This window comes from Petromyzon marinus, chromosome 23 (assembly GCF_048934315.1).
Source record: "Petromyzon marinus isolate PM22_M1 ecotype Great Lakes invasive population chromosome 23, UKy_Petmar_22M1.pri1.0, whole genome shotgun sequence".
NCBI lineage: Eukaryota > Metazoa > Chordata > Hyperoartia > Petromyzontiformes > Petromyzontidae > Petromyzon > Petromyzon marinus.
Window position 1 is genome coordinate 13164818 of NC_133689.1, and position 21717 is coordinate 13186534.

General features: G+C 45.4%; 44 non-coding genes and 4 pseudogenes across 44 annotated transcripts; all 48 read right to left on the minus strand.

Moving 5' to 3' along the window:
* Positions 1-71: 71 nt before the first annotated feature.
* On the minus strand, positions 72-190 carry LOC142927873 (5S ribosomal RNA). The gene has a single exon (XR_012944797.1). It is a non-coding gene; the product is annotated as a 5S ribosomal RNA (ribosomal RNA).
* A 431-nt stretch (positions 191-621) lies between these two features.
* On the minus strand, positions 622-740 carry LOC142925923 (5S ribosomal RNA). Its single transcript, XR_012942847.1, has one exon. It is a non-coding gene; the product is annotated as a 5S ribosomal RNA (ribosomal RNA).
* Positions 741-993: 253 nt separating this feature from the next.
* Positions 994-1112, minus strand: LOC142927883 (5S ribosomal RNA). The gene has a single exon (XR_012944808.1). It is a non-coding gene; the product is annotated as a 5S ribosomal RNA (ribosomal RNA).
* A 252-nt stretch (positions 1113-1364) lies between these two features.
* LOC142927588 (5S ribosomal RNA) lies at positions 1365-1483 on the minus strand. The gene has a single exon (XR_012944512.1). It is a non-coding gene; the product is annotated as a 5S ribosomal RNA (ribosomal RNA).
* Positions 1484-1735: 252 nt separating this feature from the next.
* On the minus strand, positions 1736-1854 carry LOC142927686 (5S ribosomal RNA). Its single transcript, XR_012944610.1, has one exon. It is a non-coding gene; the product is annotated as a 5S ribosomal RNA (ribosomal RNA).
* Positions 1855-2282: 428 nt separating this feature from the next.
* On the minus strand, positions 2283-2401 carry LOC142928360 (5S ribosomal RNA; annotated as a pseudogene).
* Positions 2402-2653: 252 nt separating this feature from the next.
* Positions 2654-2772, minus strand: LOC142928027 (5S ribosomal RNA; annotated as a pseudogene).
* Positions 2773-3200: 428 nt separating this feature from the next.
* On the minus strand, positions 3201-3319 carry LOC142925996 (5S ribosomal RNA). Its single transcript, XR_012942920.1, has one exon. It is a non-coding gene; the product is annotated as a 5S ribosomal RNA (ribosomal RNA).
* A 252-nt stretch (positions 3320-3571) lies between these two features.
* LOC142927894 (5S ribosomal RNA) lies at positions 3572-3690 on the minus strand. The gene has a single exon (XR_012944819.1). It is a non-coding gene; the product is annotated as a 5S ribosomal RNA (ribosomal RNA).
* A 252-nt stretch (positions 3691-3942) lies between these two features.
* On the minus strand, positions 3943-4061 carry LOC142927716 (5S ribosomal RNA). Its single transcript, XR_012944640.1, has one exon. It is a non-coding gene; the product is annotated as a 5S ribosomal RNA (ribosomal RNA).
* A 431-nt stretch (positions 4062-4492) lies between these two features.
* On the minus strand, positions 4493-4611 carry LOC142927905 (5S ribosomal RNA). The gene has a single exon (XR_012944830.1). It is a non-coding gene; the product is annotated as a 5S ribosomal RNA (ribosomal RNA).
* Positions 4612-4863: 252 nt separating this feature from the next.
* On the minus strand, positions 4864-4982 carry LOC142926621 (5S ribosomal RNA). The gene has a single exon (XR_012943545.1). It is a non-coding gene; the product is annotated as a 5S ribosomal RNA (ribosomal RNA).
* Positions 4983-5409: 427 nt separating this feature from the next.
* On the minus strand, positions 5410-5528 carry LOC142927637 (5S ribosomal RNA). Its single transcript, XR_012944560.1, has one exon. It is a non-coding gene; the product is annotated as a 5S ribosomal RNA (ribosomal RNA).
* Positions 5529-5780: 252 nt separating this feature from the next.
* Positions 5781-5899, minus strand: LOC142927726 (5S ribosomal RNA). Its single transcript, XR_012944650.1, has one exon. It is a non-coding gene; the product is annotated as a 5S ribosomal RNA (ribosomal RNA).
* Positions 5900-6327: 428 nt separating this feature from the next.
* On the minus strand, positions 6328-6446 carry LOC142925997 (5S ribosomal RNA). The gene has a single exon (XR_012942921.1). It is a non-coding gene; the product is annotated as a 5S ribosomal RNA (ribosomal RNA).
* A 252-nt stretch (positions 6447-6698) lies between these two features.
* On the minus strand, positions 6699-6817 carry LOC142927917 (5S ribosomal RNA). Its single transcript, XR_012944842.1, has one exon. It is a non-coding gene; the product is annotated as a 5S ribosomal RNA (ribosomal RNA).
* Positions 6818-7069: 252 nt separating this feature from the next.
* Positions 7070-7188, minus strand: LOC142928167 (5S ribosomal RNA; annotated as a pseudogene).
* Positions 7189-7619: 431 nt separating this feature from the next.
* On the minus strand, positions 7620-7738 carry LOC142927928 (5S ribosomal RNA). Its single transcript, XR_012944852.1, has one exon. It is a non-coding gene; the product is annotated as a 5S ribosomal RNA (ribosomal RNA).
* Positions 7739-7990: 252 nt separating this feature from the next.
* LOC142926622 (5S ribosomal RNA) lies at positions 7991-8109 on the minus strand. Its single transcript, XR_012943546.1, has one exon. It is a non-coding gene; the product is annotated as a 5S ribosomal RNA (ribosomal RNA).
* A 427-nt stretch (positions 8110-8536) lies between these two features.
* Positions 8537-8655, minus strand: LOC142927638 (5S ribosomal RNA). The gene has a single exon (XR_012944561.1). It is a non-coding gene; the product is annotated as a 5S ribosomal RNA (ribosomal RNA).
* A 252-nt stretch (positions 8656-8907) lies between these two features.
* On the minus strand, positions 8908-9026 carry LOC142927362 (5S ribosomal RNA). The gene has a single exon (XR_012944287.1). It is a non-coding gene; the product is annotated as a 5S ribosomal RNA (ribosomal RNA).
* A 427-nt stretch (positions 9027-9453) lies between these two features.
* On the minus strand, positions 9454-9572 carry LOC142927939 (5S ribosomal RNA). The gene has a single exon (XR_012944863.1). It is a non-coding gene; the product is annotated as a 5S ribosomal RNA (ribosomal RNA).
* Positions 9573-9824: 252 nt separating this feature from the next.
* Positions 9825-9943, minus strand: LOC142926623 (5S ribosomal RNA). The gene has a single exon (XR_012943547.1). It is a non-coding gene; the product is annotated as a 5S ribosomal RNA (ribosomal RNA).
* A 427-nt stretch (positions 9944-10370) lies between these two features.
* On the minus strand, positions 10371-10489 carry LOC142927639 (5S ribosomal RNA). The gene has a single exon (XR_012944562.1). It is a non-coding gene; the product is annotated as a 5S ribosomal RNA (ribosomal RNA).
* Positions 10490-10741: 252 nt separating this feature from the next.
* LOC142928041 (5S ribosomal RNA) lies at positions 10742-10860 on the minus strand (annotated as a pseudogene).
* A 431-nt stretch (positions 10861-11291) lies between these two features.
* Positions 11292-11410, minus strand: LOC142927950 (5S ribosomal RNA). The gene has a single exon (XR_012944874.1). It is a non-coding gene; the product is annotated as a 5S ribosomal RNA (ribosomal RNA).
* A 252-nt stretch (positions 11411-11662) lies between these two features.
* On the minus strand, positions 11663-11781 carry LOC142927457 (5S ribosomal RNA). Its single transcript, XR_012944381.1, has one exon. It is a non-coding gene; the product is annotated as a 5S ribosomal RNA (ribosomal RNA).
* Positions 11782-12213: 432 nt separating this feature from the next.
* LOC142927120 (5S ribosomal RNA) lies at positions 12214-12332 on the minus strand. Its single transcript, XR_012944045.1, has one exon. It is a non-coding gene; the product is annotated as a 5S ribosomal RNA (ribosomal RNA).
* Positions 12333-12584: 252 nt separating this feature from the next.
* Positions 12585-12703, minus strand: LOC142926625 (5S ribosomal RNA). Its single transcript, XR_012943549.1, has one exon. It is a non-coding gene; the product is annotated as a 5S ribosomal RNA (ribosomal RNA).
* Positions 12704-13134: 431 nt separating this feature from the next.
* Positions 13135-13253, minus strand: LOC142927961 (5S ribosomal RNA). Its single transcript, XR_012944877.1, has one exon. It is a non-coding gene; the product is annotated as a 5S ribosomal RNA (ribosomal RNA).
* A 252-nt stretch (positions 13254-13505) lies between these two features.
* On the minus strand, positions 13506-13624 carry LOC142927546 (5S ribosomal RNA). The gene has a single exon (XR_012944470.1). It is a non-coding gene; the product is annotated as a 5S ribosomal RNA (ribosomal RNA).
* A 428-nt stretch (positions 13625-14052) lies between these two features.
* LOC142927973 (5S ribosomal RNA) lies at positions 14053-14171 on the minus strand. Its single transcript, XR_012944879.1, has one exon. It is a non-coding gene; the product is annotated as a 5S ribosomal RNA (ribosomal RNA).
* Positions 14172-14424: 253 nt separating this feature from the next.
* Positions 14425-14543, minus strand: LOC142926956 (5S ribosomal RNA). Its single transcript, XR_012943880.1, has one exon. It is a non-coding gene; the product is annotated as a 5S ribosomal RNA (ribosomal RNA).
* Positions 14544-14970: 427 nt separating this feature from the next.
* On the minus strand, positions 14971-15089 carry LOC142927984 (5S ribosomal RNA). The gene has a single exon (XR_012944880.1). It is a non-coding gene; the product is annotated as a 5S ribosomal RNA (ribosomal RNA).
* A 432-nt stretch (positions 15090-15521) lies between these two features.
* On the minus strand, positions 15522-15640 carry LOC142925949 (5S ribosomal RNA). Its single transcript, XR_012942873.1, has one exon. It is a non-coding gene; the product is annotated as a 5S ribosomal RNA (ribosomal RNA).
* A 253-nt stretch (positions 15641-15893) lies between these two features.
* LOC142926957 (5S ribosomal RNA) lies at positions 15894-16012 on the minus strand. Its single transcript, XR_012943881.1, has one exon. It is a non-coding gene; the product is annotated as a 5S ribosomal RNA (ribosomal RNA).
* Positions 16013-16439: 427 nt separating this feature from the next.
* Positions 16440-16558, minus strand: LOC142927995 (5S ribosomal RNA). The gene has a single exon (XR_012944881.1). It is a non-coding gene; the product is annotated as a 5S ribosomal RNA (ribosomal RNA).
* Positions 16559-16810: 252 nt separating this feature from the next.
* LOC142926626 (5S ribosomal RNA) lies at positions 16811-16929 on the minus strand. The gene has a single exon (XR_012943550.1). It is a non-coding gene; the product is annotated as a 5S ribosomal RNA (ribosomal RNA).
* A 427-nt stretch (positions 16930-17356) lies between these two features.
* Positions 17357-17475, minus strand: LOC142926547 (5S ribosomal RNA). The gene has a single exon (XR_012943471.1). It is a non-coding gene; the product is annotated as a 5S ribosomal RNA (ribosomal RNA).
* A 252-nt stretch (positions 17476-17727) lies between these two features.
* Positions 17728-17846, minus strand: LOC142926627 (5S ribosomal RNA). Its single transcript, XR_012943551.1, has one exon. It is a non-coding gene; the product is annotated as a 5S ribosomal RNA (ribosomal RNA).
* Positions 17847-18277: 431 nt separating this feature from the next.
* Positions 18278-18396, minus strand: LOC142928006 (5S ribosomal RNA). The gene has a single exon (XR_012944882.1). It is a non-coding gene; the product is annotated as a 5S ribosomal RNA (ribosomal RNA).
* Positions 18397-18648: 252 nt separating this feature from the next.
* On the minus strand, positions 18649-18767 carry LOC142926628 (5S ribosomal RNA). Its single transcript, XR_012943552.1, has one exon. It is a non-coding gene; the product is annotated as a 5S ribosomal RNA (ribosomal RNA).
* A 431-nt stretch (positions 18768-19198) lies between these two features.
* LOC142926958 (5S ribosomal RNA) lies at positions 19199-19317 on the minus strand. Its single transcript, XR_012943882.1, has one exon. It is a non-coding gene; the product is annotated as a 5S ribosomal RNA (ribosomal RNA).
* A 427-nt stretch (positions 19318-19744) lies between these two features.
* LOC142928017 (5S ribosomal RNA) lies at positions 19745-19863 on the minus strand. The gene has a single exon (XR_012944883.1). It is a non-coding gene; the product is annotated as a 5S ribosomal RNA (ribosomal RNA).
* Positions 19864-20115: 252 nt separating this feature from the next.
* Positions 20116-20234, minus strand: LOC142926749 (5S ribosomal RNA). The gene has a single exon (XR_012943673.1). It is a non-coding gene; the product is annotated as a 5S ribosomal RNA (ribosomal RNA).
* Positions 20235-20665: 431 nt separating this feature from the next.
* Positions 20666-20784, minus strand: LOC142928029 (5S ribosomal RNA). The gene has a single exon (XR_012944885.1). It is a non-coding gene; the product is annotated as a 5S ribosomal RNA (ribosomal RNA).
* A 252-nt stretch (positions 20785-21036) lies between these two features.
* LOC142926629 (5S ribosomal RNA) lies at positions 21037-21155 on the minus strand. Its single transcript, XR_012943553.1, has one exon. It is a non-coding gene; the product is annotated as a 5S ribosomal RNA (ribosomal RNA).
* A 431-nt stretch (positions 21156-21586) lies between these two features.
* On the minus strand, positions 21587-21705 carry LOC142928040 (5S ribosomal RNA). Its single transcript, XR_012944886.1, has one exon. It is a non-coding gene; the product is annotated as a 5S ribosomal RNA (ribosomal RNA).
* Between the last annotated feature and the right edge of the window lie 12 nt (positions 21706-21717).

Consider the following 21717-nt stretch of genomic DNA (forward strand, 5'->3'; position numbering starts at 1 on the left):
GAAATTGGCAGGTGCACTAACTGGATGAGTCGAAGTGTAAAAAGCGACCCATCCAGATACAACAATGTAAAAGCCTACAACACCTGGTATTCCCAGGCAGTCTCCCATCCAAGTACTAACCAGGCTCGACCATGCTTAGCTTCCGAGATCAGACGAGATCGGGCGCATTCAGGGTGATATGGTCGTAGGCCATGCTTGGCAAGACCTGTCGCACATTCAGATGTATTAAACAGTCAACATTCAACTATACTTCTGGAGGTCATCGCTCAAAAAACCTTTATACTGGTAGAAACGAAGTTCTAAACTGAGTGTACCAGCCTGCAATAGATTAATGTGTCCGTCCGTCCGTCCGTCCCCTTTCAATACTTTAACGAAGTGAAATCTCGTGCTGTTGGGTGTATAAAATCAGTAATAGACATGGCAGAGACTTGTCCTACCAGCCCACTCTGCAGGGATCTGTTTCTGAGCTCCTGGTTGAGCCCCGAAAGAGTGGCATCAAACATTATATTACAAAAGATATTGATCCCAATGCAGTACACCATATCGACGTGAAATTGGCAGGTGCACTAACTGGATGAGTCGAAGTGTAAAAAGCGACCCATCCAGATACAACAATGCAAAAGCCTACAACACCTGGTATTCCCAGGCAGTCTCCAATCCAAGTACTAACCAGGCTCGACCATGCTTAGCTTCCGAGATCAGACGAGATCGGGCGCATTCAGGGTGATATGGTCGTAGGCCGTGCTTGCAGAGACCTGTCGAACACTCATATGTATAAAACAATCAACATTCAACTATACTCCTGGAGGTCATCGCTCGTGAAAACGTTTAATCTGAGCTCCTGGTTTAGCCCCGAAAGAGTGGCATCAAACAGTATTTTGCAAAAAATTATTGATCCCAATGCAGTACACCATATCGACGTGAAATTGGCAGGTGCACTAACTGGATGAGTCGAAGTGTAAAAAGCGACCCATCCAGATACAACAATGCAAAAGCCTACAACACCTGGTATTCCCAGGCAGTCTCCCATCCAAGTACTAACCAGGCTCGACCATGCTTAGCTTCCGAGATCAGACGAGATCGGGCGCATTCAGGGTGATATGGTCGTAGGCCGTGCTTGCAGAGACCTGTCGAACACTCATATGTATAAAACAATCAACATTCAAATATACTCCTGGAGGTCATCGCTCGTGAAAACGTTTATTCTGAGATCCTGGTTTAGCCCCGAAATAGTGGCATCAAACAGTATTTTGCAAAAAATATTGATCCCAATGCAGTACACCATATCGACGTGAAATTGGCAAGTGCACTAACTGGATGAGTCGAAGTGTAAAAAGCGACCCATCCAGATACAACAATGCAAAAGCCTACAACACCTGGTATTCCCAGGCAGTCTCCCATCCAAGTACTAACCAGGCTCGACTCTGGTTAGCTTCCGAGATCAGACGAGATCGGGCGAATTCAGGGTGAGATGGTCGTAGGCCGTGCTTGCAGAGACCTGTCGAACACTCATATGTATAAAACAATCAACATTCAACTATACTCCTGGAGGTCATCGCTCGTGAAAACGTTTATTCTGAGCTCCTGGTTTAGCCCCGAAAGAGTGGCATCAAACAGTATTTTACAGAAAATATTGATCCCAATGCAGTACACCATATCGACGTGAAATTGACAGGTGCACTCACTGCATGAGTCGAAGTGTAAAAAGCGTGCCATCCAGATCCAAATATACAAAAGCCTACAACACCTGGTATTCCCAGGCAGTCTCCCATCCAAGTACTAACCAGGCTCGCCACTGCTTAGCTTCCGAGATCAGACGAGATCGCGCGCATTCAGGGTGAGATGGTCGTAGGCCATGCTTGGAAAGACCTGTCGCACATTCAGCTGTATTAAACAATCAACATTCAACTATACTTCTGGAGGTCATCGCTCAAAAAAACCTTTATACTGGTAGAAACGAAGTTGTAAACTGAGTGTACCAGCCTGCAATAGATGAATGTGTCCGTCCGTCCGTCCCCTTTCAATACTTTAACGAAGTGAAATCTCGTGCTGTTGGGTGTATAAAATCAGTAATAGACAGCGCAGAGACTTGTCCTACCAGCCCACTCTGCAGGGACCATTTTCTGAGCTCCTAGTTGAGCCCCGAAAGAGTGGCATCAAACATTATTTTACAAAAAATATTGATCCCAATGCAGTACACCATATCGACGTGAAATTGGCAGGTGCACTCACTGGATGAGTCGAAGTGTAAAAAGCGACCCATCCAGATACAACAATGCAAAAGCCTACAACACCTTGTATTCCCAGGCAGTCTCCCATCCAAGTATTAACCAGGCTCGACTGTGCTTAGCTTCCGAGATCAGACGAGATCGGGCGCATTCAGGGTGAGATGGTCGTAGGCCATGCTTGGAAAGACCTGTCGCACATTCAGATGTCTAAAACAATCAACATTCAACTATACTTCTCGAGGTCATCGCTCATGAAACCTTTAATCTGAGCTCCTGGTTGAGCCCCGAAAGAGTGGCATCAAACATTATTTTACAAGAAAATATTCATCCCAATGCAGTACACCATATCGACGTGATATTGACAGGTGCACTCTCTGCATGAGTCGAAGTGTAAAAAGCGTGCCATCCAGATCCAAATATACAAAAGCCTACAACACCTGGTATTCCCAGGCAGTCTCCCATCCAAGTACTAACCAGACTCGACCGTGCTTAGCTTCCGAGATCAGATGAGGTAGGGCGCATTCAGGGTGATATGGTCGTAGGCCATGCTTGGAAAGACCTGTCGCACATTCAGATGTATTAAACAATCAACATTCAACTATACTTCTGGAGGTCATCGCTCAAAAAACCTTTATACTGGTAGAAACGAAGTTGTAAACTGAGTGTACCAGCCTGCAATAGATTAATGTGTCCGTCCGTCCGTCCCCTTTCAATACTTTAACGAAGTGAAATCTCGTGCTGTTGGGTGTATAAGATCAGTAATAGACAGCGCAGAGACTTGTCCTACGAGCCCACTCTGCAGGGACCTGTTTCTGAGCTCCTGGTTGAGCCCCGAAAGAGTGGCATCAAACATTTCGATTACAAAAAATATTGATCCCAATGCAGTACACCATATCGACGTGAAATTGGCAGGTGCACTCACTGGATGAGTCGAAGTGTAAAAAGCGACCCATCCATATACAACAATGCAAAAGCCTACAACACCTGTTATTCCCAGGCAGTCTCCCATCCAAGTACTAACCAGGCTCGACCATGCTTAGCTTCCGAGATCAGACGAGATCGGGCGCATTCAGGGTGATATGGTCGTAGGCCGTGCTTGCAGAGACCTGTCGAACACTCATATGTATAAAACAATAAACATTCAACTATACTCCTGGAGGTCATCGCTCGTGAAAACGTTTATTCTGAGCTCCTGGTTTAGCCCCGAAAGAGTGGCATCAAAAAGTATTTTACAAAAAATATTGATCCCAATGCAGTACACCATATCGACGTGAAATTGGCAGGTGCACTAACTGGATGAGTCGAAGTGTAAAAAGCGACCCATCCAGATACAACAATACAAAAGCCTACAACACCTGGTATTCCCAGGCAGTCTCCCATCCAAGTACTAACCAGGCTCGACCATGCTTAGCTTCCGAGATCAGACGAGATCGGGCGCATTCAGGGTGATATGGTCGTAGGCCGTGCTTGCAGAGACCTGTCGAACACTCATATGTATAAAACAATCAACATTCAAATATACTCCTGGAGGTCATCGCTCGTGAAAACGTTTATTCTGAGCTCCTGGTTTAGCCCCAAAAGAGTGGCATCAAACAGTATTTTGCAAAAAATATTGATCCCAATGCAGTACACCATATCGACGTGAAATTGGCAGGTGCACTAACTGGATGAATCGAAGTGTAAAAAGCAACCCATCCAGATACAACAATGCAAAAGCCTACAACACCTGGTATTCCCAGGCAGTCTCCCATCCAAGTACTACCCATGCTCGACTCTGCTTAGCTTCCGAGATCAGACGAAATCGGGCGCATTCAGGGTGAGATGGTCGTAGGCCATGCTTGGAAAGACCTGTCGCACATTCAGATGTATTAAACAATCAACATTCAACTATACTTCTGGAGGTCATCGCTCAAAAAACCTTTATACTGGTAGAAACGAAGTTGTAAACTGAGTGTACCAGCCTGCAATAGATGAATGTGTCCGTCCATCCGTCCGGCCCCTTTCAATACTTTAACGAAGTGAAATCTCGTGCTGTTGGGTGTATAAAATCAGTAATAGACAGCGCAGAGACTTGTCCTACCAGCCCACTCTGCAGGGACCGGTTTCTGAGCTCCTGGTTGAGCCCCGAAAGAGTGGCATCAAACATTATATTACAAAAAATATTGATCCCAATGCAGTACACCATATCGACGTGAAATTGGCAGGTGCACTCACTGGATGAGTCGAAGTGTAAAAAGCGACCCATCCATATACAACAATGCAAAAGCCTACAACACCTGGTATTCCCAGGCAGTCTCCCATCCAAGTACTAACCAGGCTCGACCATGCTTAGCTTCCGAGATCAGACGAGATCGGGCGCATTCAGGGTGATATGGTCGTAGGCCATGCTTGGAAAGACCTGTCGCACATTCAGATGTATAAAACAATCAACATTCAACTATACTTCTCGAGGTCATCGCTCATAAAACCTTTAATCTGAGCTCCTGGTTGAGCCCCGAAAGAGTGGCATCAAACATTATTTTACAAGAAAATATTCATCCCAATGCAGTACACCATATCGACGTGAAATTGACAGGTGCACTCACTGCATGAGTCGAAGTGTAAAAAGCGTGCCATCCAGATCCAAATATACAAAAGCCTACAACACCTGGTATTCCCAGGCAGTCTCCCATGCAAGTACTAACCAGACTCGACCGTGCTTAGCTTCCGAGATCAGATGAGATCGGGCGCATTCAGGGTGATATGGTCGTAGGCCATGCTTGGAAAGACCTGTCGCACATTCAGATGTATTAAACAATCAACATTCAACTATACTTCTGGAGGTCATCGCTCAAAAAACCTTTATACTGGTAGAAACGAAGTTGTAAACTGAGTGTACCAGCCTGCAATAGATTAATGTGTCTGTCTGTCCGTCCCCTTTCAATACTTTAACGAAGTGAAATCTCGTGCTGTTGGGTGTATAAAATCAGTAATAGACAGCGCAGAGACTTGTCCTACCAGCCCACTCTGCAGGGATCTGTTTCTGAGCTCCTGGTTGAGCCCCGAAAGAGTGGCATCAAACATTATATTACAAAAAATATTGATCCCAATGCAGTACACCATATCGACGTGAAATTGGCAGGTGCACTCAGTGGATGAGTGGAAGTGTAAAAAGCGACCCATCCAGATACAACAATGCAAAAGCCTACAACACCTGGTATTCCAAGGCAGTCTCCCATCCAAGTACTAACCAGGCTCGACCATGCTTAGCTTCTGAGATCAGACGAGATCGGGCACATTCAGGGTGATATGGTCGTAGGCCGTGCTCGCAGAGACCTGTCGAACACTCATATGTATAAAACAATCAACATTCAACTATACTCCTGGAGGTCATCGCTCGTGAAAACGTTTATTCTGAGCTCCTGGTTTAGCCCTGAAAGAGTGGCATCAAACAGTATTTTACAAAAAATATTGATCCCAATGCAGTACACCATATCGACGTGAAATTGGCAGGTGCACTAACTGGATGAGTCAAAGTGTAAAAAGCGACCCATCCAGATACAACAATGCAAAAGCCTACAACACCTGGTATTCCCAGGCAGTCTCCCATCCAAGTACTAACCATGCTCGACTCTGCTTAGCTTCCGAGATCAGACGAGATCGGGCACATTCAGGGTGAGATGGTCGTAGGCCATGCTTGGAAAGACCTGTCGCACATTCAGATGTATTAAACAATCAACATTCAACTATACTTCTGGAGGTCATCGCTCAAAAAACCTTTATACTGGTAGAAACGAAGTTGTAAACTGAGTGTACCAGCCTGCAATAGATTAATGTGTCCGTCCGTCCGTCCCCTTTCAATACTTTAACGAAGTGAAATCTCGTGCTGTTGGGTGTATAAGATCAGTAATAGACAGCGCAGAGACTTGTCCTACGAGCCCACTCTGCAGGGAGCTGTTTCTGAGCTCCTGGTTGAGCCCCGAAAGAGTGGCATCAAACATTTCGATTACAAAAAATATTGATCCCAATGCAGTACACCATATCGACGTGAAATTGGCAGGTGCACTCACTGGATGAGTCGAAGTGTAAAAAGCGACCCATCCATATACAACAATGCAAAAGCCTACAACACCTGTTATTCCCAGGCAGTCTCCCATCCAAGTACTAACCAGGCTCGACCATGCTTAGCTTCCGAGATCAGACGAGATCGGGCGCATTCAGGGTGATATGGTCGTAGGCCGTGCTTGCAGAGACCTGTCGAACACTCATATGTATAAAACAATAAACATTCAACTATACTCCTGGAGGTCATCGCTCGTGAAAACGTTTATTCTGAGCTCCTGGTTTAGCCCCGAAAGAGTGGCATCAAAAAGTATTTTACAAAAAATATTGATCCCAATGCAGTACACCATATCGACGTGAAATTGGCAGGTGCACTAACTGGATGAGTCGAAGTGTAAAAAGCGACCCATCCAGATACAACAATACAAAAGCCTACAACACCTGGTATTCCCAGGCAGTCTCCCATCCAAGTACTAACCAGGCTCGACCATGCTTAGCTTCCGAGATCAGACGAGATCGGGCGCATTCAGGGTGATATGGTCGTAGGCCGTGCTTGCAGAGACCTGTCGAACACTCATATGTATAAAACAATCAACATTCAAATATACTCCTGGAGGTCATCGCTCGTGAAAACGTTTATTCTGAGCTCCTGGTTTAGCCCCAAAAGAGTGGCATCAAACAGTATTTTGCAAAAAATATTGATCCCAATGCAGTACACCATATCGACGTGAAATTGGCAGGTGCACTAACTGGATGAATCGAAGTGTAAAAAGCAACCCATCCAGATACAACAATGCAAAAGCCTACAACACCTGGTATTCCCAGGCAGTCTCCCATCCAAGTACTACCCATGATCGACTCTGCTTAGCTTCCGAGATCAGACGAAATCGGGCGCATTCAGGGTGAGATGGTCGTAGGCCATGCTTGGAAAGACCTGTCGCACATTCTGATGTATTAAACAATCAACATTCAACTATACTTCTGGAGGTCATCGCTCAAAAAACCTTTATACTGGTAGAAACGAAGTTGTAAACTGAGTGTACCAGCCTGCAATAGATGAATGTGTCCGTCCATCCGTCCGGCCCCTTTCAATACTTTAACGAAGTGAAATCTCGTGCTGTTGGGTGTATAAAATCAGTAATAGACAGCGCAGAGACTTGTCCTACCAGCCCACTCTGCAGGGACCGGTTTCTGAGCTCCTGGTTGAGCCCCGAAAGAGTGGCATCAAACATTATATTACAAAAAATATTGATCCCAATGCAGTACACCATATCGACGTGAAATTGGCAGGTGCACTCACTGGATGAGTCGAAGTGTAAAAAGCGACCCATCCATATACAACAATGCAAAAGCCTACAACACCTGGTATTCCCAGGCAGTCTCCCATCCAAGTACTAACCAGGCTCGACCATGCTTAGCTTCCGAGATCAGACGAGATCGGGCGCATTCAGGGTGATATGGTCGTAGGCCATGCTTGGAAAGACCTGTCGCACATTCAGATGTATAAAACAATCAACATTCAACTATACTTCTCGAGGTCATCGCTCATAAAACCTTTAATCTGAGCTCCTGGTTGAGCCCCGAAAGAGTGGCATCAAACATTATTTTACAAGAAAATATTCATCCCAATGCAGTACACCATATCGACGTGAAATTGACAGGTGCACTCACTGCATGAGTAGAAGTGTAAAAAGCGTGCCATCCAGATCCAAATATACAAAAGCCTACAACACCTGGTATTCCCAGGCAGTCTCCCATGCAAGTACTAACCAGACTCGACCGTGCTTAGCTTCCGAGATCAGATGAGATCGGGCGCATTCAGGGTGATATGGTCGTAGGCCATGCTTGGAAAGACCTGTCGCACATTCAGATGTATTAAACAATCAACATTCAACTATACTTCTGGAGGTCATCGCTCAAAAAACCTTTATACTGGTAGAAACGAAGTTGTAAACTGAGTGTACCAGCCTGCAATAGATTAATGTGTCTGTCCGTCCGTCCCCTTTCAATACTTTAACGAAGTGAAATCTCGTGCTGTTGGGTGTATAAAATCAGTAATAGACAGCGCAGAGACTTGTCCTACCAGCCCACTCTGCAGGGATCTGTTTCTGAGCTCCTGGTTGAGCCCCGAAAGAGTGGCATCAAACATTATATTACAAAAAATATTGATCCCAATGCAGTACACCATATCGACGTGAAATTGGCAGGTGCACTCAGTGGATGAGTGGAAGTGTAAAAAGCGACCCATCCAGATACAACAATGCAAAAGCCTACAACACCTGGTATTCCAAGGCAGTCTCCCATCCAAGTACTAACCAGGCTCGACCATGCTTAGCTTCTGAGATCAGACGAGATCGGGCACATTCAGGGTGATATGGTCGTAGGCCGTGCTCGCAGAGACCTGTCGAACACTCATATGTATAAAACAATCAACATTCAACTATACTCCTGGAGGTCATCGCTCGTGAAAACGTTTATTCTGAGCTCCTGGTTTAGCCCTGAAAGAGTGGCATCAAACAGTATTTTACAAAAAATATTGATCCCAATGCAGTACACCATATCGACGTGAAATTGGCAGGTGCACTAACTGGATGAGTCAAAGTGTAAAAAGCGACCCATCCAGATACAACAATGCAAAAGCCTACAACACCTGGTATTCCCAGGCAGTCTCCCATCCAAGTACTAACCATGCTCGACTCTGCTTAGCTTCCGAGATCAGACGAGATCGGGCGCATTCAGGGTGAGATGGTCGTAGGCCATGCTTGGAAAGACCTGTCGCACATTCAGATGTATTAAACAATCAACATTCAACTATACTTCTGGAGGTCATCGCTCAAAAAACCTTTATACTGGTAGAAACGAAGTTGTAAACTGAGTGTACCAGCCTGCAATAGATGAATGTGTCCGTCCGTCCGTCCCCTTTCAATACTTTAACGAAGTGAAATCTCGTGCTGTTGCGTGTATAAAATCAGTAATAGACAGCGCAGAGACTTGTCCTACCAGCCCACTCTGCAGGGACCTGTTTCTGAGCTCCTGGTTGAGCCCCGAAAGAATTGCATCAAACATTATATTACAAAAAATATTGATCCCAATGCAGTACACCATATCGACTTGAAATTGGGAGGTGCACTCACTGGATGAGTCGTAGTGTAAAAAGCGACCCATCCAGATACAATAATGCAAAAGCCTACAACACCTGGTATTCCCAGGCAGTCTCCCATCCAAGTACTAACCAGGCTCGACCATGCTTAGCTTCCGAGATCAGACGAGATCGGGCGCATTCAGGGTGATATGGTCGTAGGCCGTGCTTGCAGAGACCTGTCGAACACTCATATGTATAAAACAATCAACATTCAACTATACTCCTGGAGGTCATCGCTCGTGAAAACGTTTATTCTGAGCTCCTGGTTTAGCCGCGAAAGAGTGGCATCAAACAGTATTTTACAAAAAATATTGATCCCAATGCAGTACACCATATCGACGTGAAATTGACAGGTGCACTCACTGCATGAGTCGAAGTGTAAAAAGCGTGCCATCCAGATCCAAATATACAAAAGCCTACAACACCTGGTATTCCCAGGCAGTCTCCCATGCAAGTACTAACCAGACTCGACCGTGCTTAGCTTCCGAGATCAGATGAGATCGGGCGCATTCAGGGTGATATGGTCGTAGGCCATGCTTGGAAAGACCTGTCGCACATTCAGATGTATTAAACAATCAACATTCAACTATACTTCTGGAGGTCATCGCTCAAAAAACCTTTATACTGGTAGAAACGAAGTTGTAAACTGAGTGTACCAGCCTGCAATAGATTAATGTGTCCGTCCGTCCGTCCCCTTTCAATACTTTAACGAAGTGAAATCTCGTGCTGTTGGGTGTATAAAATCAGTAATAGACAGCGCAGAGACTTGTCCTACCAGCCCACTCTGCAGGGATCTGTTTCTGAGCTCCTGGTTGAGCCCCGAAAGAGTGGCATTAAACATTATATTACAAAAAATATTGATCCCAATGCAGTACACCATATCGACGTGAAATTGGCAGGTGCACTCACTGGATGAGTGGAAGTGTAAAAAGCGACCCATCCAGATACAACAATGCAAAAGCCTACAACACCTGGTATTCCAAGGCAGTCTCCCATCCAAGTACTAACCAGGCTCGACCATGCTTAGCTTCTGAGATCAGACGAGATCGGGCACATTCAGGGTGATATGGTCGTAGGCCGTGCTCGCAGAGACCTGTCGAACACTCATATGTATAAAACAATCAACATTCAACTATACTCCTGGAGGTCATCGCTCGTGAAAACGTTTATTCTGAGCTCCTGGTTTAGCCCTGAAAGAGTGGCATCAAACAGTATTTTACAAAAAATATTGATCCCAATGCAGTACACCATATCGACGTGAAATTGGCAGGTGCACTAACTGGATGAGTCGAAGTGTAAAAAGCGACCCATCCAGATACAACAATGCAAAAGCCTACAACACCTGGTATTCCCAGGCAGTCTCCCATCCAAGTACTAACCATGCTCGACTCTGCTTAGCTTCTGAGATCAGACGAGATCGGGCGCATTCAGGGTGAGATGGTCGTAGGCCATGCTTGGAATGACCTGTCGCACATTCAGATGTATTAAACAATCAACATTCAACTATACTTCTGGAGGTCATCGCTCAAAAAACCTTTATACTGGTAGAAACGAAGTTGTAAACTGAGTGTACCAGCCTGCAATAGATGAATGTGTCCGTCCGTCCGTCCGTCCCCTTTCAATACTTTAACGAAGTGAAATCTCGTGCTGTTGGGTGTATAAAATCAGTAATAGACAGTGCAGAGACTTGTCCTACCAGCCCACTCTGCAGGGACCTGTTTCTGAGCTCCTGGTTGAGCCCCGAAAGAGTGGCATCAAACATTATATTACAAAAAATATTGATCCCAATGCAGTACACCATATCGACGTGAAATTGGCAGGTGCACTCACTGGATGAGTCGAAGTGTAAAAAGCGACCCATCCATATACAACAATGCAAAAGCCTACAACACCTGGTATTCCCAGGCAGTCTCCCATCCAAGTACTAACCAGGCTCGACCATGCTTAGCTTCCGAGATCAGACGAGATCGGGCGCATTCAGGGTGATATGGTCGTAGGCCATGCTTGGAAAGACCTGTCGCACATTCAGATGTATAAAACAATCAACATTCAACTATACTTGTCGAGGTCATCGCTCATAAAACCTTTAATCTGAGCTCCTGGTTGAGCCCCGAAAGAGTGGCATCAAATATTATTTTACAAGAAAATATTCATCCCAATGCAGTACACCATATCGACGTGAAATTGACAGGTGCACTCACTGCATGAGTCGAAGTGTAAAAAGCGTGCCATCCAGATCCAAATATACAAAAGCCTACAACACCTGGTATTCCCAGGCAGTCTCCCATGCAAGTACTAAGCAGACTCGACCGTGCTTAGCTTCCGAGATCAGATGAGATCGGGCGCATTCAGGGTGATATGGTCGTAGGCCATGCTTGGAAAGACCTGTCGCACATTCAGATGTATTAAACAATCAACATTCAACTATACTTCTGGAGGTCATCGCTCAAAAAACCTTTATACTGGTAGAAACGAAGTTGTAAACTGAGTGTACCAGCCTGCAATAGATTAACGTGTCCGTCCGTCCGTCCGTCCCCTTTCAATACTTTAACGAAGTGAAATCTCGTGCTGTTGGGTGTATAAAATCAGTAATAGACAGCGCAGAGACTTGTCCTACCAGCCCACTCTGCAGGGATCTGTTTCTGAGCTCCTGGTTGAGCCCCGAAAGAGTGGCATCAAACATTATATTACAAAAAATATTGATCCCAAATGCAGTACACCATATCGACTTGAAATTGGGAGGTGCACTCACTGGATGAGTCGTAGTGTAAAAAGCGACCCATCCAGATACAATAATGCAAAAGCCTACAACACCTGGTATTCCCAGGCAGTCTCCCATCCAAGTTCTAACCAGGCTCGACCATGCTTAGCTTCCGAGATCAGACGAGATCGGGCGCATTCAGGGTGATATGGTCGTAGGCCGTGCTTGCAGAGACCTGTCGAACACTCATATGTATAAAACAATCAACATTCAACTATACTCCTGGAGGTCATCGCTCGTGAAAACGTTTATTCTGAGCTCCTGGTTTAGCCGCGAAAGAGTGGCATCAAACAGTATTTTACAAAAAATATTGATCCCAATGCAGTACACCATATCGACGTGAAATTGACAGGTGCACTCACTGCATGAGTCGAAGTGTAAAAAGTGTGCCATCCAGATCCAAATATACAAAAGCCTACAACACCTGGTATTCCCAGGCAGTCTCCCATGCAAGTACTAACCAGACTCGACCGTGCTTAGCTTCCGAGATCAGATGAGATCGGGCGCATTCAGGGTGATATGGTCGTAGGCCATGCTTGGAAAGACCTGTCGCACATTCAGATGTATTAAACAATCAACATTCAACTATACTTCTGGAGGTCATCGCTCAAAAAACCTTTATACTGGTAGAAACGAAGTTGTAAACTGAGTGTACCAGCCTGCAATAGATGAATGTGTCCGTCCGTCCGTCCGTCCCCTTTCAATACTTTAACGAAGTGAAATCTCGTGCTGTTGGGTGTATAAAATCAGTAATAGACAGCGCAGAGACTTGTCCTACCAGCCCACTCTGCAGGGACCTGTTTCTGAGCTCCTGGTTGAGCCCCGAAAGAGTGGCATCAAACATTATATTACAAAAAATATTGATCCCAATGCAGTACACCATATCGACGTGAAATTGGCAGGTGCACTCACTGGATGAGTCGAAGTGTAAAAAGCGACCCATCCAGATACAATAATGCAAAAGCCTACAACACCTGGTATTCCCAGGCAGTCTCCCATCCAAGTACTAACCAGGCTCGACCATGCTTAGCTTCCGAGATCAGACGAGATCGGGCGCATTCAGGGTGATATGGTCGTAGGCCGTGCTTGCAGAGACCTGTCGAACACTCATATGTATAAAACAATCAACATTCAAATATACTCCTGAAGGTCATCGCTCGTGAAAACGTTTATTCTGAGCTCCTGGTTTAGCCCCGAAAGAGTGGCATCAAACAGTATTTTACAAAAAATATTGATCCCAATGCAGTACACCATATCGACGTGAAATTGACAGGTGCACTCACTGCATGAGTCGAAGTGTAAAAAGCGTGCCATCCAGATCCAAATATACGAAAGCCTACAACACCTGGTATTCCCAGGCAGTCTCCCATGCAAGTACTAACCAGACTCGACCGTTCTTAGCTTCCGAGATCAGATGAGATCGGGCGCATTCAGGGTGATATGGTCGTAGGCCATGCTTGGAAAGACCTGTCGCACATTCAGATGTATTAAACAATCAACATTCAACTATACTTCTGGAGGTCATCGCTCAAAAAACCTTTATACTGGTAGAAACGAAGTTGTAAACTGAGTGTACCAGCCTGCAATAGATTAATGTGTCCGTCCGTCCGTCCCTTTTCAATACTTTAACGAAGTGAAATCTCGTGCTGTTGGGTGTATAAAATCAGTAATAGACAGCGCAGAGACTTGTCCTACCAGCCCACTCTGCAGGGATCTGTTTCTGAGCTCCTGGTTGAGCCCCGAAAGAGTGGCATCAAACATTATATTACAAAAAATATTGATCCCAAATGCAGTACACCATATCGACGTGAAATTGGCAGGTGCACTAACTGGTTGAGTCGAAGTGTAAAAAGCGACCCATCCAGATACAACAATGCAAAAGCCTACAACACCTGGTATTCCCAGGCAGTCTCCCATCCAAGTACTAACCAGGCTCGACCATGCTTAGCTTCCGAGATCAGACGAGATCGGGCGCATTCAGGGTGATATGGTCGTAGGCCGTGCTTGCAGAGACCTGTCGAACACTCATATGTATAAAACAATCAACATTCAACTATACTCCTTGAGGTCATCGCTCGTGAAAACGTTTATTCTGAGCTCCTGGTTTAGCCCCGAAAGAGTGGCATCAAACAGTATTTTGCAAAAAATTATTGATCCCAATGCAGTACACCATATCGACGTGAAATTGGCAGGTGCACTAACTGGATGAGTCGAAGTGTAAAAAGCGACCCATCCAGATACAACAATGCAAAAGCCTACAACACCTGGTATTCCCAGGCAGTCTCCCATCCAAGTACTAACCAGGCTCGACCCTGCTTATCTTCCGAGATCAAACGAGATCGCGCGCATTCAGGGTGAGATGGTCGTAGGCCATGCTTGGACAGACCTGTCGCACATTCAGCTGTATTAAACAATCAACATTCAACTATACTTCTGGAGGTCATCGCTCAAAAAACCTTTATACTGGTAGAAACGAAGTTGTAAACTGAGTGTACCAGCCTGCAATAGATTAATGTGTCCGTCCGTCCGTCCCCTTTCAATACTTTAACGAAGTAAAATCTCGTGCTGTTGCGTGTATAAAATCAGTAATAGACAGCGCAGAGACTTGTCCTACCAGCCCACTCTGCAGGGACCTGTTTCTGAGCTCCTGGTTGAGCCCCGAAAGAATTGCATCAAACATTATATTACAAAAAATATTGATCCCAATGCAGTACACCATATCGACTTGAAATTGGGAGGTGCACTCACTGGATGAGTCGTAGTGTAAAAAGCGACCCATCCAGATACAATAATGCAAAAGCCTACAACACCTGGTATTCCCAGGCAGTCTCCCATCCAAGTACTAACCAGGCTCGACCATGCTTAGCTTCCGAGATCAGACGAGATCGGGCGCATTCAGGGTGATATGGTCGTAGGCCATGCTTGGAAAGACCTGTCGCACATTCAGATGTATTAAACAATCAACATTCAACTATACTTCTGGAGGTCATCGCTCAAAAAACCTTTATACTGGTAGAAACGAAGTTGTAAACTGAGTGTACCAGCCTGCAATAGATTAATGTGTCCGTCCGTCCGTCCGTCCCTTTTCAATACTTTAACGAAGTGAAATCTCGTGCTGTTGGGTGTATAAAATCAGTAATAGACAGCGCAGAGACTTGTCCTACCAGCCCACTCTGCAGGGATCTGTTTCTGAGCTCCTGGTTGAGCCCCGAAAGAGTGGCATCAAACATTATATTACAAAAAATATTGATCCCAAATGCAGTACACCATATCGACGTGAAATTGGCAGGTGCACTAACTGGTTGAGTCGAAGTGTAAAAAGCGACCCATCCAGATACAACAATGCAAAAGCCTACAACACCTGGTATTCCCAGGCAGTCTCCCATCCAAGTACTAACCAGGCTCGACCATGCTTAGCTTCCGAGATCAGACGAGATCGGGCGCATTCAGGGTGATATGGTCGTTGGCCGTGCTTGCAGAGACCTGTCGAACACTCATATGTATAAAACAATCAACATTCAACTATACTCCTTGAGGTCATCGCTCGTGAAAACGTTTATTCTGAGCTCCTGGTTTAGCCCCGAAAGAGTGGCATCAAACAGTATTTTGCAAAAAATTATTGATCCCAATGCAGTACACCATATCGACGTGAAATTGGCAGGTGCACTAACTGGATGAGTCGAAGTGTAAAAAGCGACCCATCCAGATACAACAATGCAAAAGCCTACAACACCTGGTATTCCCAGGCAGTCTCCCATCCAAGTACTAACCAGGCTCGACCCTGCTTATCTTCCGAGATCAAACGAGATCGCGCGCATTCAGGGTGAGATGGTCGTAGGCCATGCTTGGACAGACCTGTCGCACATTCAGCTGTATTAAACAATCAACATTCAACTATACTTCTGGAGGTCATCGCTCAAAAAACCTTTATACTGGTAGAAACGAAGTTGTAAACTGAGTGTACCAGCCTGCAATAGATTAATGTGTCCGTCCGTCCGTCCCCTTTCAATACTTTAACGAAGTAAAATCTCGTGCTGTTGCGTGTATAAAATCAGTAATAGACAGCGCAGAGACTTGTCCTACCAGCCCACTCTGCAGGGACCTGTTTCTGAGCTCCTGGTTGAGCCCCGAAAGAATTGCATCAAACATTATATTACAAAAAATATTGATCCCAATGCAGTACACCATATCGACTTGAAATTGGGAGGTGCACTCACTGGATGAGTCGTAGTGTAAAAAGCGACCCATCCAGATACAATAATGCAAAAGCCTACAACACCTGGTATTCCCAGGCAGTCTCCCATCCAAGTACTAACCAGGCTCGACCATGCTTAGCTTCCGAGATCAGACGAGATCGGGCGCATTCAGGGTGATATGGTCGTAGGCCGTGCTTGCAGAGACCTGTCGAACACTCATATGTATAAAACAATCAACATTCAACTATACTCCTGGAGGTCATCGCTCGTGAAAACGTTTATTCTGAGCTCCTGGTTTAGCCGCGAAAGAGTGGCATCAAACAGTATTTTACAAAAAATATTGATCCCAATGCAGTACACCATATCGACGTGAAATTGACAGGTGCACTCACTGCATGAGTCGAAGTGTAAAAAGTGTGCCATCCAGATCCAAATATACAAAAGCCTACAACACCTGGTATTCCCAGGCAGTCTCCCATGCAAGTACTAACCAGACTCGACCGTGCTTAGCTTCCGAGATCAGATGAGATCGGGCGCATTCAGGGTGATATGGTCGTAGGCCATGCTTGGAAAGACCTGTCGCACATTCAGATGTATTAAACAATCAACATTCAACTATACTTCTGGAGGTCATCGCTCAAAAAACCTTTATACTGGTAGAAACGAAGTTGTAAACTGAGTGTACCAGCCTGCAATAGATGAATGTGTCCGTCCGTCCGTCCCCTTTCAATACTTTAACGAAGTGAAATCTCGTGCTGTTGGGTGTATAAAATCAGTAATAGACAGCGCAGAGACTTGTCCTACCAGCCCACTCTGCAGGGACCTGTTTCTGAGCTCCTGGTTGAGCCCCGAAAGAGTGGCATCAAACATTATATTACAAAAAATATTGATCCCAATGCAGTACACCATATCGACGTGAAATTGGCAGGTGCACTCACTGGATGAGTCGAAGTGTAAAAAGCGACCCATCCAGATACAATAATGCAAAAGCCTACAACACCTGGTATTCCCAGGCAGTCTCCCATCCAAGTACTAACCAGGCTCGACCATGCTTAGCTTCCGAGATCAGCCGAGATCGGGCGCATTCAGGGTGATATGGTCGTAGGCCGTGCTTGCAGAGACCTGTCGAACACTCATATGTATAAAACAATCAACATTCAAATATACTCCTGAAGGTCATCGCTCGTGAAAACGTTTATTCTGAGCTCCTGGTTTAGCCCCGAAAGAGTGGCATCAAACAGTATTTTACAAAAAATATTGATCCCAATGCAGTACACCATATCGACGTGAAATTGACAGGTGCACTCACTGCATGAGTCGAAGTGTAAAAAGCGTGCCATCCAGATCCAAATATACGAAAGCCTACAACACCTGGTATTCCCAGGCAGTCTCCCATGCAAGTACTAACCAGACTCGACCGTGCTTAGCTTCCGAGATCAGATGAGATCGGGCGCATTCAGGGTGATATGGTCGTAGGCCATGCTTGTAAAGACCTGTCGCACATTCAGATGTATTAAACAATCAACATTCAACTATACTTCTGGAGGTCATCGCTCAAAAAACCTTTATACTGGTAGAAACGAAGTTGTAAACTGAGTGTACCAGCCTGCAATAGATTAATGTGTCCGTCCGTCCGTCCGTCCCCTTTCAATACTTTAACGAAGTGAAATCTCGTGCTGTTGGGTGTATAAAATCAGTAATAGACAGCGCAGAGACTTGTCCTACCAGCCCACTCTGCAGGGACCTGTTTCTGAGCTCCTGGTTGAGCCCCGAAAGAGTGGCATCAAACATTATATTACAAAAAATATTGATCCCAATACAGTACACCATATCGACGTGAAATTGGCAGGTGCACTAACTGGATGAGTCGAAGTGTAAAAAGCGACCCATCCAGATACAACAATGCAAAAGCCTACAACACCTGGTATTCCCAGGCAGTCTCCCATCCAAGTACTAACCAGGCTCGACCATGCTTAGCTTCCGAGATCAGACGAGATCGGGCGCATTCAGGGTGATATGGTCGTAGGCCGTGCTTGCAGAGACCTGTCGAACACTCATATGTATAAAACAATCAACATTCAACTATACTCCTGGAGGTCATCGCTCGTGAAAACGTTTATTCTGAGCTCCTGGTTTAGCCGCGAAAGAGTGGCATCAAACAGTATTTTACAAAAAATATTGATCCCAATGCAGTACACCATATCGACGTGAAATTGACAGGTGCACTCACTGCATGAGTCGAAGTGTAAAAAGTGTGCCATCCAGATCCAAATATACAAAAGCCTACAACACCTGGTATTCCCAGGCAGTCTCCCATGCAAGTACTAACCAGACTCGACCGTGCTTAGCTTCCGAGATCAGATGAGATCGGGCGCATTCAGGGTGATATGGTCGTAGGCCATGCTTGGAAAGACCTGTCGCACATTCAGATGTATTAAACAATCAACATTCAACTATACTTCTGGAGGTCATCGCTCAAAAAACCTTTATACTGGTAGAAACGAAGTTGTAAACTGAGTGTACCAGCCTGCAATAGATGAATGTGTCCGTCCGTCCGTCCGTCCCCTTTCAATACTTTAACGAAGTGAAATCTCGTGCTGTTGGGTGTATAAAATCAGTAATAGACAGCGCAGAGACTTGTCCTATCAGCCCACTCTGCAGGGACCTGTTTCTGAGCTCCTGGTTGAGCCCCGAAAGAGTGGCATCAAACATTATATTACAAAAAATATTGATCCCAATGCAGTACACCATATCGACGTGAAATTGGCAGGTGCACTCACTGGATGAGTCGAAGTTTAAAAAGCGACCCATCCAGATACAACAATGCAAAAGCCTACAACACCTGGTATTCCCAGGCAGTCTCCCATCCAAGTACTAACCAGGCTCGACCCTGCTTATCTTCCGAGATCAAACGAGATCGCGCGCATTCAGGGTGAGATGGTCGTAGGCCATGCTTGGACAGACCTGTCGCACATTCAGCTGTATTAAACAATCAACATTCAACTATACTTCTGGAGGTCATCGCTCAAAAAACCTTTATACTGGTAGAAACGAAGTTGTAAACTGAGTGTACCAGCCTGCAATAGATTAATGTGTCCGTCCGTCCGTCCCCTTTCAATACTTTAACGAAGTGAAATCTCGTGCTGTTGCGTGTATAAAATCAGTAATAGACAGCGCAGAGACTTGTCCTACCAGCCCACTCTGCAGGGACCTGTTTCTGAGCTCCTGGTTGAGCCCCGAAATAATTGCATCAAACATTATATTACAAAAAATATTGATCCCAATGCAGTACACCATATCGACTTGAAATTGGGAGGTGCACTCACTGGATGAGTCGTAGTGTAAAAAGCGACCCATCCAGATACAATAATGCAAAAGCCTACAACACCTGGTATTCCCAGGCAGTCTCCCATCCAAGTACTAACCAGGCTCGACCATGCTTAGCTTCCGAGATCAGACGAGATCGGGCGCATTCAGGGTGATATGGTCGTAGGCCGTGCTTGCAGAGACCTGTCGAACACTCATATGTATAAAACAATCAACATTCAACTATACTCCTGGAGGTCATCGCTCGTGAAAACGTTTATTCTGAGCTCCTGGTTTAGCCGCGAAAGAGTGGCATCAAACAGTATTTTACAAAAAATATTGATCCCAATGCAGTACACCATATCGACGTGAAATTGACAGGTGCACTCACTGCATGAGTCGAAGTGTAAAAAGTGTGCCATCCAGATCCAAATATACAAAAGCCTACAACACCTGGTATTCCCAGGCAGTCTCCCATGCAAGTACTATCCAGACTCGACCGTGCTTAGCTTCCGAGATCAGATGAGATCGGGCGCATTCAGGGTGATATGGTCGTAGGCCATGCTTGGAAAGACCTGTCGCACATTCAGATGTATTAAACAATCAACATTCAACTATACTTCTGGAGGTCATCGCTCAAAAAACCTTTATACTGGTAGAAACGAAGTTGTAAACTGAGTGTACCAGCCTGCAATAGATGAATGTGTCCGTCCGTCCGTCCGTCCCCTTTCAATACTTTAACGAAGTGAAATCTCGTGCTGTTGGGTGTATAAAATCAGTAATAGACAGCGCAGAGACTTGTCCTACCAGCCCACTCTGCAGGGACCTGTTTCTGAGCTCCTGGTTGAGCCCCGAAAGAGTGGCATCAAACATTATATTACAAAAAATATTGATCCCAATGCAGTACACCATATCGACGTGAAATTGGCAGGTGCACTCACTGGATGAGTCGAAGTGTAAAAAGCGACCCATCCAGATACAATAATGCAAAAGCCTACAACACCTGGTATTCCCAGGCAGTCTCCCATCCAAGTACTAACCAGGCTCGACCATGCTTAGCTTCCGAGATCAGACGAGATCGGGCGCATTCAGGGTGATATGGTCGTAGGCCGTGCTTGCAGAGACCTGTCGAACACTCATATGTATAAAACAATCAACATTCAAATATACTCCTGAAGGTCATCGCTCGTGAAAACGTTTATTCTGAGCTCCTGGTTTAGCCCCGAAAGAGTGGCATCAAACAGTATTTTACAAAAAATATTGATCCCAATGCAGTACACCATATCGACGTGAAATTGACAGGTGCACTCACTGCATGAGTCGAAGTGTAAAAAGCGTGCCATCCAGATCCAAATATACGAAAGCCTACAACACCTGGTATTCCCAGGCAGTCTCCCATGCAAGTACTAACCAGACTCGACCGTGCTTAGCTTCCGAGATCAGATGAGATCGGGCGCATTCAGGGTGATATGGTCGTAGGCCATGCTTGGAAAGACCTGTCGCACATTCAGATGTATTAAACAATCAACATTCAACTATACTTCTGGAGGTCATCGCTCAAAAAACCTTTATACTGGTAGAAACGAAGTTGTAAACTGAGTGTACCAGCCTGCAATAGATTAATGTGTCCGTCCGTCCGTCCGTCCCCTTTCAATACTTTAACGAAGTGAAATCTCGTGCTGTTGCGTGTATAAAATCAGTAATAGACAGCGCAGAGACTTGTCCTACCAGCCCACTCTGCAGGGACCTGTTTCTGAGCTCCTGGTTGAGCCCTGAAAGAATTGCATCAAACATTATATTACAAAAAATATTGATCCCAATGCAGTACACCATATCGACTTGAAATTGGGAGGTGCACTCACTGGATGAGTCGTAGTGTAAAAAGCGACCCATCCAGATACAATAATGCAAAAGCCTACAACACCTGGTATTCCCAGGCAGTCTCCCATCCAAGTACTAACCAGGCTCGACCATGCTTAGCTTCCGAGATCAGACGAGATCGGGCGCATTCAGGGTGATATGGTCGTAGGCCGTGCTTGCAGA